The 19,200-nt window shown below is 37.7% G+C and overlaps 1 pseudogene; it reads right to left on the bottom strand.

Moving 5' to 3' along the window:
* Positions 1-2,587: 2,587 nt before the first annotated feature.
* Positions 2,588-2,966, bottom strand: LOC101711566 (transmembrane protein 126A pseudogene; annotated as a pseudogene).
* Positions 2,967-19,200: the final 16,234 nt, after the last annotated feature.

Genomic DNA, 19,200 nt, shown 5'->3' with positions numbered 1-19,200 from the left:
GTTTTTTATGGTTTGACTCTTAAATGTCTTTTAAAAGCCTATGTACTAAAGGCTTACTTGCCAGCCTTTGGAGCTATTGGTAGCTGGTGAAACCTTTCAAAGGTAAGCCTAGTGGAAGAGAGGTCATTGCAGACATGCCCTTGGAGGGGGTATTGGGACCCTGGCCCTTCCTCTCTCTATTGGCTTCCTAGCCACCATGAGGTAAGTAGCCTCCTTCACTCTATGCTGCTGCCATGATGTACTGTGCTTCCACAGGCCCAAAGCACAGTAACCAAGTTGGCATGAACTGACACCTCTGAAACCATGAGCCCAAATAAACCTTTCCTCCTTTAAGATAAAGTAACACAATATTACACTTATGGAAATTTATTTAAAATTACATTGTATCTATAGGTTAATTTGTGGCAACAGATGTCTTTATCATACTGGGTCTTCCATTCTAGGAATACTCCATTCATTCAAGTGTTCTTTGATATATTTCAGTAAATTACTACTAGGTTCTCCATAGAGATAATATATGTTTTCTGTAATCTTATTAATTGATATTTCATCATTTTGACTGCTCTAAGGAGCAGATCCCTACTCCATTTCTCCTATTATATTTTCTTTTTTTTTTTTTTTGGTGCAGGGATCGAACTTGGGTCCTTGAGCTTGTGCAGGAGGCGGTGAAACCACTGAGCTAAATCCCCAGCCCTCTCCTATTATATTTTCTAACTAATTTTAGAAAATAAAACTTTTTTTTTTTTTGGTGCCGGGGATCGAACTTGGGACCTTGCGCTTGAGAGGCAGGTGCCGGAACCACTGAGCTAAATCCCCGGCCCAAATAAAACTATTGATTGATGTCTTTGTTATTTTTCTCTCATTGCTGAGACAAAATACCCAACACCCAAAGTTAAAGGGGGAAAAGTTTATTTAGCTCATAGTTTGTAGACATTTCAGTCTGTAATTGCCTGGTTCCAAGGCAGGGTGGGTTGGCAGAGGGGAAACAGTTCATGGTGGCCAGAAGGTACCAAAAGCAACAGGGGACCTTAACAGTGTCTTTCTGCCCCTTTTATCTTATCCAGACTACTCAGGGTGGGTAGCACTTACACCCTTAATCCTGATACCTTTGAGGGCGGTATTGTACTATGAATCAATTCCAGCATCACACACTCTAGATCCAAACACCTCTGAAAAAGTCCTATCTATGACTGCATGAGGCTTTTGTGGGACATCTAAATACAAGCCATAACATTCTGCCCGTGGCCACCCAAAAGATTCATGCATATCCCTTTATGCAAAAAAAAAATCATCTTTTTCTTTCTTTGGTTATTTTCTCATGTTAATGAAGCGCATTCTCTAGAACATCCTGAGAAAGGGAACATAGAACATAATTTTTAAAGATCTTCCATGTGTAAAATTACTCAGAGTGGGCAAAGACCAAGACTTTCCATACTAGCCAGCATTTATTGGGTACACACAATAATTGGAGGGAGTATCAGGTGACTTAGGAGGCTGAGGTGCTCCTATGTCCATGCAAATCTCATGCTGATTAGGGCAGAAAGAGCATTCCCACAAGCTTAGGTGGGATGAGTTGCGCTGATAAGGAATTCATCCCTCCCCAGGTGAAACCTTTCTCTTTTGTATTACTCCTGGGGCCTCAAGGGACCAGGATGTCTTCAGCTGATGTCTTGCCTTTGAGCACCACAGCATCACAGACCATTGAGGCCTCAGCTGGGACCAGAGGCAAAAACAGCTATGTTTCGGCATGCAATAGCCAGCTCATGGGCAAGGCAACATTGAGCTGTATAAAGTAGTCACACTTTAATTATGAAATGATTTTTCCCCAAAATTTATGTAGAAATGCTCTTGACAAAAAAACCCAAATTTATTTCTCACAGTTCTGGAGGCTGGAAATTCGAAATGACTGTTTGGTGAACGTCCGGTAAATTGCTACCTTCTTGCTGTGACCCTACATGGTTAGGAAAAAGAGAGCAACTTCTTGTGTGTTCCTTCCAAGGACACTAATCCCGTCATGGGGAATCATGACCTCATCTCAAACTAATTATGTCCCATAGACCTCCATCCCAAATACCAACACACTGGGTTAGGTATTCAATATACAAATAAAGGGGACAGAATCCAGTCCATAGCAAATAATTTACATGATTACAAAATTAAGATAATCACTGTATTCTCTCAGTTTGGAAGACATTTTCTTTCTAGGTATGATATTGAGAAGTCCCATGTCATTCTTGTCCTGATCTTTCGTACAGTACCTGTCTATTCATTTGGAAGCTTTTAGGATCTCCTCTTTATTCATGGTATTTGTGTTTATTGGTCTGGGTCATTTTTCATACATTGTGCTTGGCAGGAGGGAACCTTTTTTGAAGTTGGAGATTTGTGTCCTTTGGTTGTGGGAAATTTTTTCCTTTAATTATTTCACACTTTTATTTTCCTTGTTCTTTTTTCCTGAAATTCCAATTAGTCAGAAGGTTTAGCTTCTGAATTTAAATTCTATTTTTCTTTTATAAGTCATCTCTGACTTTTAGGGTAAGTTTTTAAAAATGTTCACTATTTTATTTTTGCATACATATTTGGTTAAAAATCAGTGAATTTCTAGGCCTGGTTCAGGTAACTGAAGAGCTGTTATAAGTATTTTATATTGTCTAGACCCAAGGTATGCTGCAAATACAGTCTGAAGTAAAAAGGGAAATAACATCTTTCTAAAGATAGGCTTGGATATTCTAATCCAGTATGTTAAGATGTTTTCTTTCTCTGGCAGCAGGGCTGATTGATACCTCGCTGCTAGGGCACCATTCACAGGTACAGCCAAGAAAGCAGGGTACAGACCATCAAAAACTAAACCAATCAGTCCAGCCTGAGTCATAGTACATGTTGCACAATTCAAATCACCTTGTACTCAGAGGTAAACTTACAAAACTTGTATAAGAGGCATTTGCTGACAAAAATGGGATGACCACCATTGGTAAGCCAGCAGCTATATGAGAGCCTTTGTCACATGCAAGGTGCATTAGGGTGACTTTTTAACTTTACCTTTTAATACATCTACTGAATTTTTATTTTGATGGTCATGCTTTCAACATATTTATAAATATATAAAGCTATGTTTTTGTCTTGTGTGGTAAAGTATGTCCATAAACTCTTTGATGTTCTCATCAAAACAGGAAGCCCAATAACCTTCCCTTTGAGTATGGGCTTGACTGAGTGACTTGGATCTAGAGAATAGGAAAGGAAAAAAAAATGATAGGGCTGGGGATTTAGCTTAGTGGTCCCGGTGCCTGCCCTGTGAGTGGAAGGTCCCGAGTTCCATCTTCAGTACCAAAAAAAAAAAAAGATGATGTATGGCTTTGGACACCAGGATACAAGAACATTCTGACTTTCTGATTGGTTTTTCTCTGGATTACTTGCTCAGGGGAAGCCAGGTACCATGTTGTGAGAACACAGAAGAGTTTTACAGAGAGATCGGTAGTGAAAAACAGTTCTCCTAACAAGAATCATGTAACAGACCATCTTAGAGAGGATCTTCCAAATCTTGAGTGAATGGCAGGCCCAGGGAACAGATTGATTGCCCTCTTTTGAGAGACCTTGAACCAGACCAGTAAGCTAAGTTGCTCCCAACCCCAAATCATTGACTCACAGAAACTCTGTGAGATAACATATGTAAGTTGTGAAGTCAGGGAGTTTGTTGTGCAACAATAGATGACATACTCCTTGCTATTGAATGTTCCTTTTTAAAATTAAATTTTTTTTTTTTTTTTTTTAGAAACAACTGTGGATTGATCCCCAGTCCTTTTTATTTTAGTTTTTTGAGATAGGTCTCATTAAGTCTACATTGTTCAGTCTAGTTAAATTTGTTTTTTAACTGATACATAATGACATAAAAATTGTACATATTTTTGAAACACCATGTGATACTTTGTTACATGTATACATTGTATACTATTTAAATCAGGTTAAACATATCTATTTCTGCAAACACCATTGCTTTATGGTGAAAATATTTAAAATCTTTTCTCCTTGCTTTTTGAAATGGACAAAACATTATCCTTGTTTATAGTCACTTCACTGTACAAATAGGTCAGTAGACTCCATATTTAATACTTTCTATCATGTATGGGTGAGCAAGATAACCAACCTCTAGAATATATTCATAACTCTTTTTCTTTTCCTCTTCCTTTACTTTTCATGATTCCTCTAGCAGACATTTACTGTTTGTTTGCCACCTCCCATCTTACTCCCAGTATGCCTTTCCAACTACCATGTCATCAGCATTCAATTTCATAATCCATATCATCTTTGGCAAAGATTACTAATACAATGTAATTTAGAAGTATTCCATGGTAATTCTATATTATTTTACTTGAATTCTCCTATTCCTAGAGCTATATAATGAACAAACCAAGACATTACAAGAATCTACATATTATTTGTATAACAAGTAGATTGAGTGTTGAATTGGTCCAGTAGTAACTTTCAGACAAAGTTAAAGGTTAGGGAAGTCTGTACATCCCATCACCTATTGTCTGTGACCTTGTTCAAGTTTCATAAGTTTTAAGAGCCTCTCATATCAAATAGGAATATTTATTGTATCTGTCACAAATTTGTGAGGACAATTCAGTAAGTGCTTAGAATAGTGCCTGGCATAGTGATCCTCTTCTTTCTTCCTCTTTTCCCCCTTCTGTTTCCCTTCTCCTTTTTATTCTTATTCTACTTCTCTTCTGTTTATCCTATTCTACATTCTTTTTTTTTTTTAGTATTAGTATTATATAACAGTGTATTAAAATGAACTTTGAATCTGTGTTGGAGAAACAGTTTATTGGCAAACTTCATAAGTCTTATCTGTAGGCTAACACACAAAATTATGAGATACTGGCATCTGTATTTGTAAGCCATAATCAGACCTCTAAAACAGATTCTGGATTTCCTGTAACACACCTAAATCACTCAACAAAATCTTACAGAAAGCCTACTATGTGAGACAAAGTGTGTTGAGTGAAATGTATGCCAGTATATGATAAATAGTCTTGGAGAAGAGACAGTCAAATGTAACATAACTTCCTACTATTATAGACATTCTCAGTACATTGTGGGAACTTAAAAGAGAAAGTTCAAATATACTTAAGATGGACTCTGAAGGCTTGGTAAAGAGAAGGCTTTTGAAGGGGGTGGTGTGTACGTATGTAACTGTGAAGAGGTTGTGGCACCATTCCACATGTAAAGAATAGGATCTGTAAACTGTACAGCCATGAGGATGCATATTAAGATTAAAGACCAGCAAGTAGATGTGCACGAAGTTAAGAATTTACTGTGTGCTGGGGATTTAGCTCAGTGGTTTTACCGCCTGCTACGCAAGTACAAGGACCTGAGTTCGATCCCTGGTACAAAAAAAAAAAAAAAAAAAAAAAAAAAAGAATTTACTGTGTACCAAAGTTTGTAAAAATGGAGTCCTCAAAGACCAAAACATAGTTGTTGCATGTACAAAAGCAACAAATTAAGTCTGCACTTGGTATCTGAGGATTGTCAAATCAACTGAGAGAAAATACTCTGATAGCACTTTGTTTTATAATTGGGTATTTGTTTAATAACATGTCAGTGTTTGTTGGATGAAGAAACAAGTGATATATCTTGAAATATGGTCAAGAGTCAGCCAAATAGTTCAATTTCTCTTTCCCAAATATTACCATCTACTTCTCCCAGTGCTTCAACATTTATAGGATATCTCAAATTATCCTTTTGTTTGGCCCACCTAATTGTTTGCTGCCATCTAGTGTACTAAAGTGGATGTTGTGATGTTTTTAATTAAAATGATATTCTTGATTTTTGATTACTGCCCTTGATAATTCATTTTAAAATTTAAGCCATAAATAAAATTTCAATAAAAAGTGGGAAAGTGTCATTATTATGGTTTAGTTGCGTGTAATGATGATTTTTGAGAGTCTAACCTCAAAATGTTTATGTTTTAAAGCTAATTTGGTTAAAAACTTGAATAAAATTCAAGAGATTGTGTGAGTCTAATAAAGGTAATTAAAATAATTTTTAAAATTGGAATCACCCTAGGTTAATACAATGGAATGGATGCAATTTGGAACACTTTCTGTTCAGTATTCAATTTGAAATACTTTGCTGTGTCCTGGGCTTCTGTATTCTATCTGCTTAAAGTTCATAAATATTTTCCTGACAATGATTTTTAAAATGTAGAAATAAGATCATAATAGTTCTTGATAATTTAAAAAAAAATTCTTGGTAAATCAAGGTCAGAAAATATTTACTCACTGGCTTTTGTTGCTGCTCTGGTCAGAAAATTTGTGTCCCCTAAACTTGTGTTCCCCCAGTACTGCTGCACTGGATGTTAAAACTGGGGCCTTTAGGTTGTTTGTAAGTCATGAGAACAGAGCCCTCATGCATACAATTAGTGACCTTATAAAAGAGGCTTGAGAGGGCTTGTTTGCCTCTTCCACCATAAGAGGACAAATAAAAGGCATGTACTATAGGGAACAAGACCTTACTATACACTAAACACCAGATCTTCTGCCACCTTGATTTGGACTTCCAGCCTTTAGAACTGTGAGTAATAAATTTCTGTTGTTTATAAATTGCTATTCATTTTAAGGTATTTTGTTATAGCAGCCTGCAGTTGTCATATACCTATCATACTGTCATTTTATTTCTGTCCCTCACTTCTCCCCTTTCTTTTTGCTTTCCAGAAAAGGAAAATACGTTTTGGTTGTTATTTCACTTTTTAAAAACTTACAATTCTGAAAAAAAATATTGACTGGCCACACTTCCCCTAACATCATTACTAGATTTTCAAGTTGAAAGTAAAATTAAGTTGCTTTGAAGCCAGCACTTGCTGTGAGGGAAAGGACTCCAGATGTGGGACCTTTTGCCCTTCCAAGCTGAAGGCCTTTCAGAGAAACTCTGATAGTCACCAAACTAAATTGGAATGCTTTATGAGAATATTCATCTTTCTTCATTTTTTTTTCCAATTCTCTATTCACCTCTACCATTAAAATCATGAATTATTGACATCTAAGAAACTTGATGCTGATACTGGGAGACCTGGATTCTAATCCAGACAAGTGTTGTAAGTGATGATTTGACATTGTCAAGATACCTAGGCTGCTCTCACTTTTGTCTTTTATAAGTTTTGCCATTGATTTTGGGTGTGCTTTTGGTTTTATTTTTCCTTTCCATATGTATGATGTAGTTTTTTCTTTTTTAATTTTTTTATTATTTTCTTTTATTAGTACATGTTTGCAGTACACAGTATTTACATTCCTTGTGTGGGGTTGGTACATGAACATAACACATAGTAATTTCTTTTTCCATCCCTTTATTCCTCTCCTTTCTTCTCTATCTCTTGATCCCCTTCCCATCTGAGAAAGACCTATCTCCCTATTTCCTATCATCTATCTTTTACTTTCCTCTTCATTTCTCATGTAAGATATTTCAGCTTGTGTGTCTAATTTATGTCACTTAACCTTATGGTCTCAAGGTGCATCTGGTTTCCTACAAATGACTCCAGTTTACTTTTCTTTATGACACAGTTCTCCATTGTGTGTAAATACCACATCTTATTTATTCATTCATTTGTTGATGGGCATAAGGCTGTATAAAAGATTTAGCTATTATGAATTGTGTTGCTATAAACATGGGCATTCATGTATCACTGTCTTTAACTCATTTGGGATGATACCTAGAAGCGAAATAGCCGGGTCAAATGGAATTTCTATTTTTAGTTTTTTGAAGACTCTCCATATTGGTTTCCATAGTGATTGTATTAATTTACATTGCAGCAACAATGTAGAAGAGTTCCTTTTCCTCCACATTCTCACCAGCATCTGTTATTATTTCATTTTTTGAGGATAGCTATTCTTTCTGGAGTAACATGGTATCTCAGCGTTGTCTTAATTTGCATTTCTCTAATGGCCAGTGATGTCAAGCATTTCTTCATGTGTTTATTGGCCATTTTACTTCTTCTGTGAAGTTTTTATTTATTTCAGTTGCCCATTATTTGACTGAGTCTTTTCTTCTTGGGGGGGCTAATTTTTTATATATACTAGATATATATTCTAAATATATTCTACATATTAGTCCTCTGTCTGAGGAATAGTTGGCAAAAATTTTTTCCCATCTTGTAGGTTTCCTTTTCACTCTGTTGGTTGTTTCTTTTCCTGTGCAGAGGCTTTGATACCAGTAAGGAACTCCTTACCCCTATGAGGAAAATAATAGAGTTATATGTCAGATGGAGACTCTATCTCTGGTAAGAACCCTTTCTAGGTTTTTGCGTTTGGAAAAGAGTATTCAAGTGCTTTGCTAGGCTATTTCTCCCTATTTTCCTTTTTCAGTCCCCTGTAATCTATTAAATACTATTTAGTAGGAATGATTCCAAATATTTTAAGGGCATAAAGAAATTGGAAAGATGCCTGCCTCATACTAGTTATATTTTTTTGAATCTAGTACTTGGGACTAGGAGGCAATATATAAAAATACTTATGAATTTAGACCACTTCTCGTGGAATTTGATTAATTACATGTAGCACCTCTACACATTTGAAACAGTGCACCTATTATCTGGAGACACTCTTCATACTACAGATAATATTGACATATGAAAGGACTGGCTGACCTTTTGTATCATCTTTGCAGGGCCCAGGGTCTAACAGCAGAAAGCTGTTTGCTGCTCTGGAGGGATGACACCCTTACGGAGGGGATGATCCGAGAGCCAAGGCAGTTGCATTTTTCCTCCTGTAGTTAATATTATGAGAGCAAAGGATGTATGAAAAGAGTAGGTTGCTTTTTTCCCTATGCACATTTTTCTGCCTTAAACTTTGTGCATTGCTGGCAGCGCCCACTTTCCCTCAGTACTCCTTCAGGAAGTGGTTCCTGCACTTAGTGATTTCATGCACAGGGAACATTTGGTAAGACAAAACCAAATGAAGATACACAGTACTGGAGAAATGGGGAAACTGTATGATTAAGAACATCAGAAAATGCAATCTGTATCCAATATTACATTATAAAGAAGATACATCAAAATTAGGAACATTGCAACATAAACAGTCAAATTTAAGTTGGATAAATTAAATTTAAAGGGAAATTGACTGCACTGTTCTTATTCTTTTGGTTTCTCAGCAGACTGGTGAAAATATCTTTGTGGACTGGTGACTGGGAATCAGTAAACAGAATATGAAAGTATTACTTTCATTTCAAATAACATAACTTTGTTGAGTATTTGTACTTTTCCCCACATAGAACTTACATTCAAATCTTTTAAGAAAGCCTCAGATAATAACTTAGTTTAAGAAAATGTGGCATCAGGCCAGGGATTTAGCTCAGTGGCACTGTGCCTGGCTCACAAGTACAAGGTCCTGGTTTGATCCCTGGTACCAGAAAAAAAAAGGAAGTGTCAAACTTCAGTCTAACAACCAATGTTTATGTCTTTGCTTATGTCCTATTATCTTCCTCTGGTTGCATTTTGTAATAAAAATATTTTGCCGTATTTCCTAAAATGATTTGAGGAGCTATGGCACATGTTGTAATAGAGATAAATAAACTGAACAAGAATCTGAAATAAGAGAAAAAAGCAAGGAAATTAAAAATAATGTTAGAACACAAAAATACATGAGCCTTGTATAGGTTGGGCATCTCTAATCTGAAAATCTGAAATTCAAAATGCTCCAAAATCAAACTATTTGAACACTGACTTTAGATACAAGTGGAAAATTTTAGACCTTGACTTCATGTGACAGTTCATAATCAAAATGCAGACATACTAAAACATCACATAAAATTACCTTCAGGCTATTTGTATAAGGTCTCAATGAAACAAACAAATTTTATGTTTAGACTTGTTCCTCCTTCAAGATATCTTATTATATATATATGCAAATACTGTATTCCAAAATTTAAAAAAATCTAAAATCCAAAAACACTTATAGTCCCAAGCATTTCAGATAAGGGATGCTCAAATTGTATATATTTTAGAGGAAAGCCTCATATTTGAATCTAGGATTGTTGAAAGCCAAAAGAAAGAGAGAAATAGATTTATATGTTATCTACTATTATATAACAATAATTCACCTCAAAACTTAGCTTTTTTTTTGTATTGGGGATAGAACTTGGGACCTTGCGCTTGTGAGGCAGGCAGCAGTGGCACTGAGCTAAATCCCCAGCCAAAATTTAGCTATTTAAAACAATCTTACCTCTGAGAATCAGGACTCCAGAAGTGGCTTAGCTAGGTGATTCTGGCTCAGTTTTTCATGAGGTTGCAGCCATGTTAAGGCTTGGTGGGACCAAAGGATCCACTTCCAGTCTTGGAATTCATCACAGCTGTTAGCCGAAGCTAGGGGCTGGCTGTTGGTAGAAGTGTGTGTTCTTCACCATGCCTCTCCTCAGGGCTGCTGGGTATCTTTACAGCATGGCAACTGATTTCCTGAGCGAAGGATTTATGATCTAACCTTGGAAATGACATCCCAACACTTCTCTAATATTCTGTTGATCACTCTGACCAAGCCCGTTACATTGTAGGGAGCAACTAAACAAGAATATGAGTATCAGGAGGCTGGGCTCATTGGGGACTATCTTAGCAAATGGTTACCACAGTGATCAAATTATAAGATTCAGTTTTATTAGTTTAAAAAACAACTGAAGGGCCGGGGATTTAGCTTAGTGGTTCTGCCACCTGCCTCATAAGGGCAAGGTCCAGAGTTCGATCCTGGGTACCAAGTACCAAAAAACCCAAAACAAAACAAAAAAACAACTGAAGCTGGACATGGTGCACAACTGTAATCTCAGCCCCCGAGAGATTGAGTCAGGAGGATCACAAGTTTGAGCCCAGCAGGGGCAATGTAGCAATTTAGTAAAATCTTGTCTCAAAAAATGAAAAGGGATGGTGATGTAGCTCAGTGCAAAGGCCCTGAGTTCAACCTCTGGCACACAGAACAAAACAACTAGATGGGTGTGATGCATGTCTGTAATCCCAACACTCTGGAGGCTGAGGCAGGATGATTGAAAGTTCAAGTTCCAGCCTGGGCAATTTAGTGACTCAGCAAGATCCTTTCTGAAAAAGAAGAACAACATCAAAAAATTAGAAAAGTGTTGGGGGATGTAGTTCAGTGCAAGTTCCTGGGTTTAACCCCCAGTACAGTACTACACACAAACCCACACACCCACACACTGGTTTCTTGGAAAAATGGAAGTTTTTTGTTCTAAAGTAGTGTATGTTTGCAAGACGTAACAGTTACATTTGTTTTGAGGAATTAGGCATGTCCTGATCATTTTTGATCCCCTTTCCCCCTTTGTTCCTTTGCCCCCTCCCCCTTCCCTTGCCCTATCTCCAAAAAGTCTGCTTCCCTGTTTCCTACCATCTCTTTTTATTTTACTCTATTTATATTTTGAGTTTCTCATATAAGAGAAACTGTTTTATTTAACTTTCTGTGTCTGATTAATTTCACTTAACAATATGGTTTTAAGATCTGTTTGTTTTCTTTTTTTCTTTCTTTTTTTTTTTGGTACCGGGGATCGAACTCAGGACCTTGCACTTGCGAGGCAGGCGCCGGAACCACTGAGCTCAAATCCCCGGCCCCGTTCTGTTTGTTTTCTTGCAAATGAAATGATTTCATTTTTCTTTATGGCTCAATAATATATACATGTATGACATTTACATATAATAAATTACATGCATTTATGTAATAGCACAGCTATTATGAATTGCAGTGGTGTGTGGAATATAAGTAGTATATTGTTTTTAACTCTTTGGGAGAGGTATAGCTGAGACATGTGGAATTTCTATTCTTAGTGTTTTGAGGAATCTCTGTATCGATTTCCATAGTTGTTGTACTAGTTTACATTCTTACCGATAATTTAGAAGGGTTCCCCCACATCCCTGCCAGCATTTGTTGTTATTTTATTTTTTAAAATTTTATTTATTCATTTATTTTTTGGTACCATGGATCGAACTCCAGTCCTTGCGCTTGCGCAGCGGGCGGCAAAACCAGTGAGCTAAATCCCCTACCGTTTTTGTTTTTTTTTTTACATTCTTGATGATAGCCATTCTGACTGCTTTGATTTGTATTTCCTGAATAGCTAAAGGTGATGAACATTTTTCATGTACTTATTGGCCATTTGCACTTCTTTTGAGACATATCTACATATGTAGTTCATTTGTCCATTTTTTGATTGGGTCATTTGTTTTTTGGGGGGGTGTTAGTTAAAATTTATTTTATTCGGGGCTGGGGATTTAGCTCGGTGATTCCGCCGCCTACCTCGCAAGCGCAAGGACCTGAGTTTGATTCCCGGTACCAAAAAAAAAAAAACCTTTCATGAAAAACATTTTTTATTAGTACATGTTTGCAGAATATGATTATCTTCATCAGGGGAAGTTGGTAGATGTACAAAACACATTCTAATTCTTTTTATTTCTCCTCCCCTTCTCCTTTTTGTCCTCCCTCCAGAAAGTGTTGTTTTGGATCTTTGTATATTCTAGATATTTGTCTTCTATCGGAATAATAACGAAAAAAAGTTCCCGTTTTGTAGATTGCCTCTCTACTCTGTGGATTGTTTAATTTGCTATGCAGAAGCTCTTGAATTTGATGGGATCCCATTTATTGATTCTTGATATTATTTCTTGTGCTATTGGTGTTTGGTTCAGGAAATCCTTGCCTGTACCTGTTGCTTCAAGTGTTTCCCCTATGTTATCTTTCAATAGTTTCAAAGTTTCTGTTTTTACATTAGGTCTGTGAACCATTTTGATTTGATTTTAGTACAGGGTGAGAGATATGAGACTAGTTCAGTGGTGGTGAACCTATGGCATGTGTGCCACAGCTGGCTATTTGTTATCATTGAAAGCTCTAACATGTTTGCCATCACTGGTCTGGTTTCATTCTTCAGCGTGTGGATAACCAGTTTTCCCAGCACCATTTGTTTTTTTGGTGTGAGACTGCATAACTCTGTAATCATAAAACTCCCCTAGCCCCAACTGTGATTGAATGTGAGTAAAGATGCTTGTTAATTCCGGGACACTAGATAAGATCTGTATCAGCCATAATTATTCAACTCTGTGTTCAAAAACTGATGTTCCGGACACCGCTATCTATAGAACGATCTACAAAACATCTGCTGACCATCAGTACATGTCAGGCTAATTAACATACAAATGTAAGACCACTAACCTTTGTTCCCTCTTCTGTAAATTTCGCCTGTTAACTTCCCTGCAACCCCCTATAAAAAGAGCCTTGGACTCTGGGCTGATTGCCTCTCTAAGCTACTTTGCTTTGGGAGTGCCATCTGGCCAGACTAAGGTCTGTTTTACTTTCCAACTTGTCCGGTGTGTTCCTTCCCGGGTGTCCTTCACTGCAGTCAGCTCCTCGGAGCGTTTGGTAAGGCCCTTGGTCTTACATTCTGGAGGCACCGCTGGGATCCCTGGGTGTGCTCCACTACAGTCAGCTCCTCGGAGCGTTTGGTAAGGGCCCCGGTCTTACATTGGTACCAGGGATCGAACTCAGGTCCTTGCGCTTGCATAGCAGGCGACAAAACCACTGAGCTAAATCCCCGGCCCCCCAGCACCATTTGTTAAAGAGACTTATCTTTTCTCCGGCATATGTTTTTGACCCCTTTGTCAAAAATCAGTTGGGTGAGGGTACTTGGGGTTGTTTCTATGTCTATTTCATTGGTCTACATATCTATTTTGATGCCAGTACCATGGTATTTTTATTATTATACCTATAATATATATATATGATATACCTATAATATTATATATATATAATTTGAAATCTGGAATTGTGACGCCTCCTGTTTCATTCTTTTTTTTGGTACCAGGGATGGAACTTGGGTCCTTGTGCTTGCAAGACAGGCGGAGGAACCACTGGGCTAAATCCCCAGCCCCTGTTTCATTCTTTTTGGTCAGGCTGCTTTGACAATTCTGGGTCTCTTCTGGTTCCATATAAATTTTAGGATTTTTTTTCTAGTTCTGTGAAAAATGTTGTTGGTGTTTTAATAGGGATTGTATTACATCTGTATGTGGTAATGTGGGTATATGGTATGGTAATATGGGCATTTTAATTATATTAATTCTGCCTGTCTAGGAATAGGAATGTTTTCCCATTTTCTAACATCTCCAGTCTCTTTCTTTAGTGTTCTATAGTTTTCAGTATAGAGATCTTTCACCTCTTTGTTTAGGTTGAATCCCAGGTATTTAATTTTTTGAAGCTGTTGTAAATGAAATTGTTTTCATGATGTCTTTCTTGGTGGGTTCATTATTGGTGTATAGGAACACTTGATTTTTATATGTTGATTTTGTATTCTGCTACTTTGCTGAATTTGTTTATCAGCTCTAAAGGTCTTCTGCTGGAGTTTTTTTGAATCTTCTATGTAAAGGATCATACTATCTGCAAATAGAGATAATTTGATTCTTCCTTTTCCTATTCATATCTGTTTTATTTCTTTCTCTTGCCTATTGCTCTGGCTAAAGTTTTGAATACTGTATTGAGCAGGAGTGGTAAGGGTGTATTACAGATAGGTAACTTAACTAGATATCTTGTAGGCAGTTAGACAGGGCCAGCCCAGGAGGAGCCAACATGGAGGACAATCAAGACACATTCACTGAAGGCCAGAACTGTAAAAGGAGAGAAACTACACACCCTTGTGCTTCCTCTGGGAGAAAATAGCAGTGATTGATATTCTAAATAAGTATCAATCACCTGGATGGGGGCTGGGATCAAGGTCTTAACCCAGCCTCTCCAGGAAATATCCTTGACCCCCACCCTTACTGAAAATCCTTGTAGGCTTTCTACATGACTTGCTCCCCCATTTGACCCCCATTTAATCAATATTACTTGGGTGACTGTACTTGTAATCTTATTGGTTGGTCATGGTTTTGTCCCACCTCATGTCCATCTTGTAAATTTCTATTGGGTCTTATAGTTTTGCCCCACTTTGTGCCAGCCTCACCACATGATTTTGCTGTATAAAACATCTTTGAAAAGTGGGATGATGGGGCAACCCACTTTCCGGTATCCCTTCTGTCTCTCTTAGGCAGAAGCTTTCTTTCTCCCAATAAATTTTTTTCGTACTCTTAACCTCTGTTATTCCTAGAATTCATTCTTTGATTTTAGAGAACATGAACTCGTGTTTCCATTATCTAGTAGGTTTGGGAGTTACATCTCTTCCCCCTATATCAAAACTCTTGTTTTGTTCTTGATTTTATTTTGTATTTTTTGGTACCAGGGATCCAGGCAGGTGGTGGAACCCCTGAGCTAAATCCCTGGCCCATGATTTTAGAGGGAGTGCTTTCTGTTTTTACCCATTCAGTTGATGTTTGCGGTGGGTTTGTTATATATAGCTTTATCAGTTGGAGGTAAGATCCTTCCATACTTACGAACATCAAGGTTTTTATCAGGAAGGGATATTGGATTTTGTTGAAGGTTTTTGTTGCATTTATTGAAATGATCATGTGATTTTTACCTTTGATTCTATTTTTGTGGTGTATTACACTTATTGATTTACATGTGTTGTACCATTCTTCTATCCTTGGGAAGAAGGAAACTTAGTCATGATGTCTGATCTTTTTAATGACTTGTACTCCATTAGTAAGCATCTTATTGAGGGTTTTTACATCTATCTTCATCAGGATATTGGCCTGTGATTTTCTTTTTTGTTGAGTCTACTCAGTTATGGTATCAGGGGAATGCTGACTTCATAGAATCAGTTTGAAGAGTATTTGTATTAGTTCATCACTGAAGTTCTGGTGAAATTCCATGGTAAATGCACTGGGTCTTGGGTTTTCCTTTTCTTAGTTGGTAGAGTTTTTATTAGCACATCAATTTCATTGTTATTAGTATGTTCAAGGATTTTATATCTTCTTGGCTCAATTTTGGTAACTCATGTGTCTAGAAATTAATCACTTCCAGATTCTTCAATTTGTTGGAATAGAAGTTTCAAAAATAGTTTCTTATAATCCACTGAATTTCAATGGTGTCTGTTGTAATTTCACCTTTTTTGTTACTACTTGTATTGATGTGCGTCTTCTCTCTCTTTCAGTTAGTTTGGCTAATTCTTTGATTAATTTATCCTTTGCATATTTTTAGTCTTTCAATGATTTTTGCTCTAATCTTTATAATTTTTTTCATTCTGTTAGTTTTGGGTTTGGATTGTTTTTCTAGGACCTTGAGATGCATTATTAGGTTATTTGTTTGGGATTGCTGTTTCTCTGATATATGTACTCACAGTTACTTCATGAAACTGCATAAAGGGAGCATTGTATGAAATTATGTGCAATGCTTTCAACTATATATCTGAAACAACTGAGAAAATCTGACGTTTTTACCTTCTCCACTGTTGGACACATTGTTGATGTGACCAGACTCCATAAATGAAACTTCCCCGTTCGCTCTCCCGCAAGCCCTAAGTAATGTAAGACCAAGGGCCTTGCCAAACCCTCTGAGGAGCTGACTGCAGCAAAGAACACCTGGGAGGGAACACACTGGACAAGTTGGAAAGTAAAACAGACCTTTATTAGTCTGGCCAGACAGCACTCGCAAAGCAAAGTAGCTTAGAGAAGCAACTGGCTCAGAGTCCGAGGCTGTTCTTATAGGGGGTTGAGGGGGAAGTCAACATATAGATTTACGAGAAAAGGGACAAAGGTTAGAGGTCGACTGTCACGTACTGATGGTCAGCAGACATTTGCAGAGTGTTCTATAGACTGTGGTGTCCGGAACATCAGTTCCGGGCAAACAAGGAGTTGAGTAGTTTACTTTGGGACTTTAGGTCTGTTACAGATTTTATCTAGTGTCCCAAAACTAACAAGCATCTTTATCCATTAACTCACATTCAATCACAGTTGGGGCTAGGAGGTTTTATGATTACAGAGTTATGTAGTCCCACATTCCCCACTGATTTTATAGCTTAAGTAATCTTACGTATAAATGCAGGCATCCATGGTATACAACAGCATGACAATAGTAAGCATACACACACAATAATAATGACAAGAAAAAGTTGTTTTAACCATTGTAGGTTGGGCAACCATTTAGTTAACCATTTGAACAAGTCCCCACCATCTTTATCATGTACTCTTTGAGCCAGATCTTCTAATTGTTTTACCTTTTCTTTAATTTTTGGACCATTATTGGTAAGATTGAAACAACACATATTTTTTATTCTTTCACAACCTTGGTGGTGGAAGAGCAACAAATAGTCTATTGCTGCTCTGTTGTCTAAGATTGCCTGTCTCTGTTCCTGTAACTCTTGGTTAATTAAGGCCAAGGCTGATGAGGTAACATTTAGCCCTTTGACCACCTTGCATGCTAATTTCCGTACTGCCTTTTCAGCATGGACTCCTATGGAAGGCAAAGCAACAAAAGATGCTATCATTGTGATCACTTCAGCATCTGATAATAGGCCTACATCATCATCACATCCTGGTGCAGTATAAGGGGACCAACGTTTAGTCCTATTTGGCATAATCAAATCAGTTCTATCTGGTAAAACTACAGCCAAATGACTCAAGCAGCACCGGGTCTTGGTTAAATTGGCTGGAATATAATTGAAAGTTATACCTTCACAGGTATAAAACCATCCTGTTGGTAGGAAGATATGGCAATTGCTATATACAATTTTCTGTTTTATATGGCAGGGCATCCCTTCTGACCATTTTATTTTCAGACACTTGGTTGTACAATTTTCATATATAGCACATTCGGTATTATTTGACATAATTACCCTGGGTGTATATAATTTGACAGCAATTTTAGGTTTATGACATGAGACAAGTCCCCAATTATAACTATCTATATAAGTGAGATTTTTTTCCTGGGATGTCTTTAAACAGGGTATAGGGTCATATTAATTCTAAAGAGGTGCATACCAGAATGAGAGAGCTTCCCAATACATAATGGAAATTTACATCAACATTTAGACAGAATTCAGACAAATTAAGTGAGTTTGCCAATTGAATCCATACTTTTTTTATGTGATCCAGTCCTCTTGGGTGCAATGCTGCCAATGTCCCAGAGAATATTATCATGAAGGCGAAACATCTCCAACCCACTCCAATCTTAGCTTTTGGTCACCTGGTTGAATGGTAACCTTCCATTTATCCTTTTTGATGTCCGTGGGGGGTCCTGCTTTCAGGTGATTGTGATGTATCCAGGCAGAATGTCCAGCCACCTTCACCGCCAAGGGAGTTGACAGGACAACAGGAACCGGTCCCTTCCAACGAGGTTCCGGGGTCTTGGAATCAAACCTGCGAATAAAAACCAAATCTCCCGGCTTATAGGGTAAAGGTTGTAAAGGTTTTTTATTGGGACTAGTCATTTTCTCTTGTAATGTCTCATGTAGCTCTGACTGAAGCTGATGAACTGCTTTTAAGGATTTAAGGAGTCAAAAGTGGGAGAACGTTTCTTTCAATTCTACATCTACTAGCAGGATGATTGGGGGAGATCATCCATAAACAATCTGGAAGGGGGACAGATTCAGGGGAGGTTTGGGAGTACACCTAGTTCAGAGGAGAGCAAAAGGGAGAAGCTCTACCCAACCTAGTTCAGTCTCCAAGCACAATTTAGTCAGAATTTCCTTTAAAGTTTGATTTGTTCTTTCTACCTGTCCTGAGCTTTGAGACCTGTAGGCACAGTGTAGATTCCACTTTATTCCAAGGATATTACTAATTAATTTAGATATCTTAGCCGTAAAGGCTGGACCATTGTCGGACCCCAGAGCTAAAGGCAAACCAAAATGGGGGACTATTTCTGTCAAGAGCTTTTTGACTGTTACTTCAGCTGTCTCCCTCTTAGTGGGTTATGTTTTTATCCATCCTGAAAAGGTATCCACAAAAACTAACAAATATTTGTACCCATACATGCCAGGCTTTATTTCAGTAAAGTCCAATTCCCAATGCTTTCCTGGAGTTAGTCCTCTGTGTTTGACTGGGGGGGGGGCGGCGATTACCCAATTAGCATTTATCTTGAGGCAGGTGGAACACCATTTCACCATGTCCTGGGCCTTTTGGGCCAACCCCTCGCTGACAAAATGGGGTCGCAGGGCAGCCATCATCCTTTTCTCGCCGAGGTGGGTGGACTCATGTAGTTCGCGCAACAACGTGTCTGCTACAGCGTCTGGGAGCACCACCTTTCCATCCTTAGTCGTCCACCATCCATGTTTTCCTCGAGTCCAGCGTCTCCTGTTCATTTCCGCTACTTC

This window comes from Heterocephalus glaber, unplaced genomic scaffold (assembly GCF_053883595.1).
Source record: "Heterocephalus glaber isolate CG9 unplaced genomic scaffold, H.glaber_assembly_v1.0 deba00001504, whole genome shotgun sequence".
NCBI lineage: Eukaryota > Metazoa > Chordata > Mammalia > Rodentia > Bathyergidae > Heterocephalus > Heterocephalus glaber.
The sequence above is the reverse complement of the archived record's forward strand: the minus strand, read 5'-3'. Positions and strand labels throughout refer to the sequence as shown.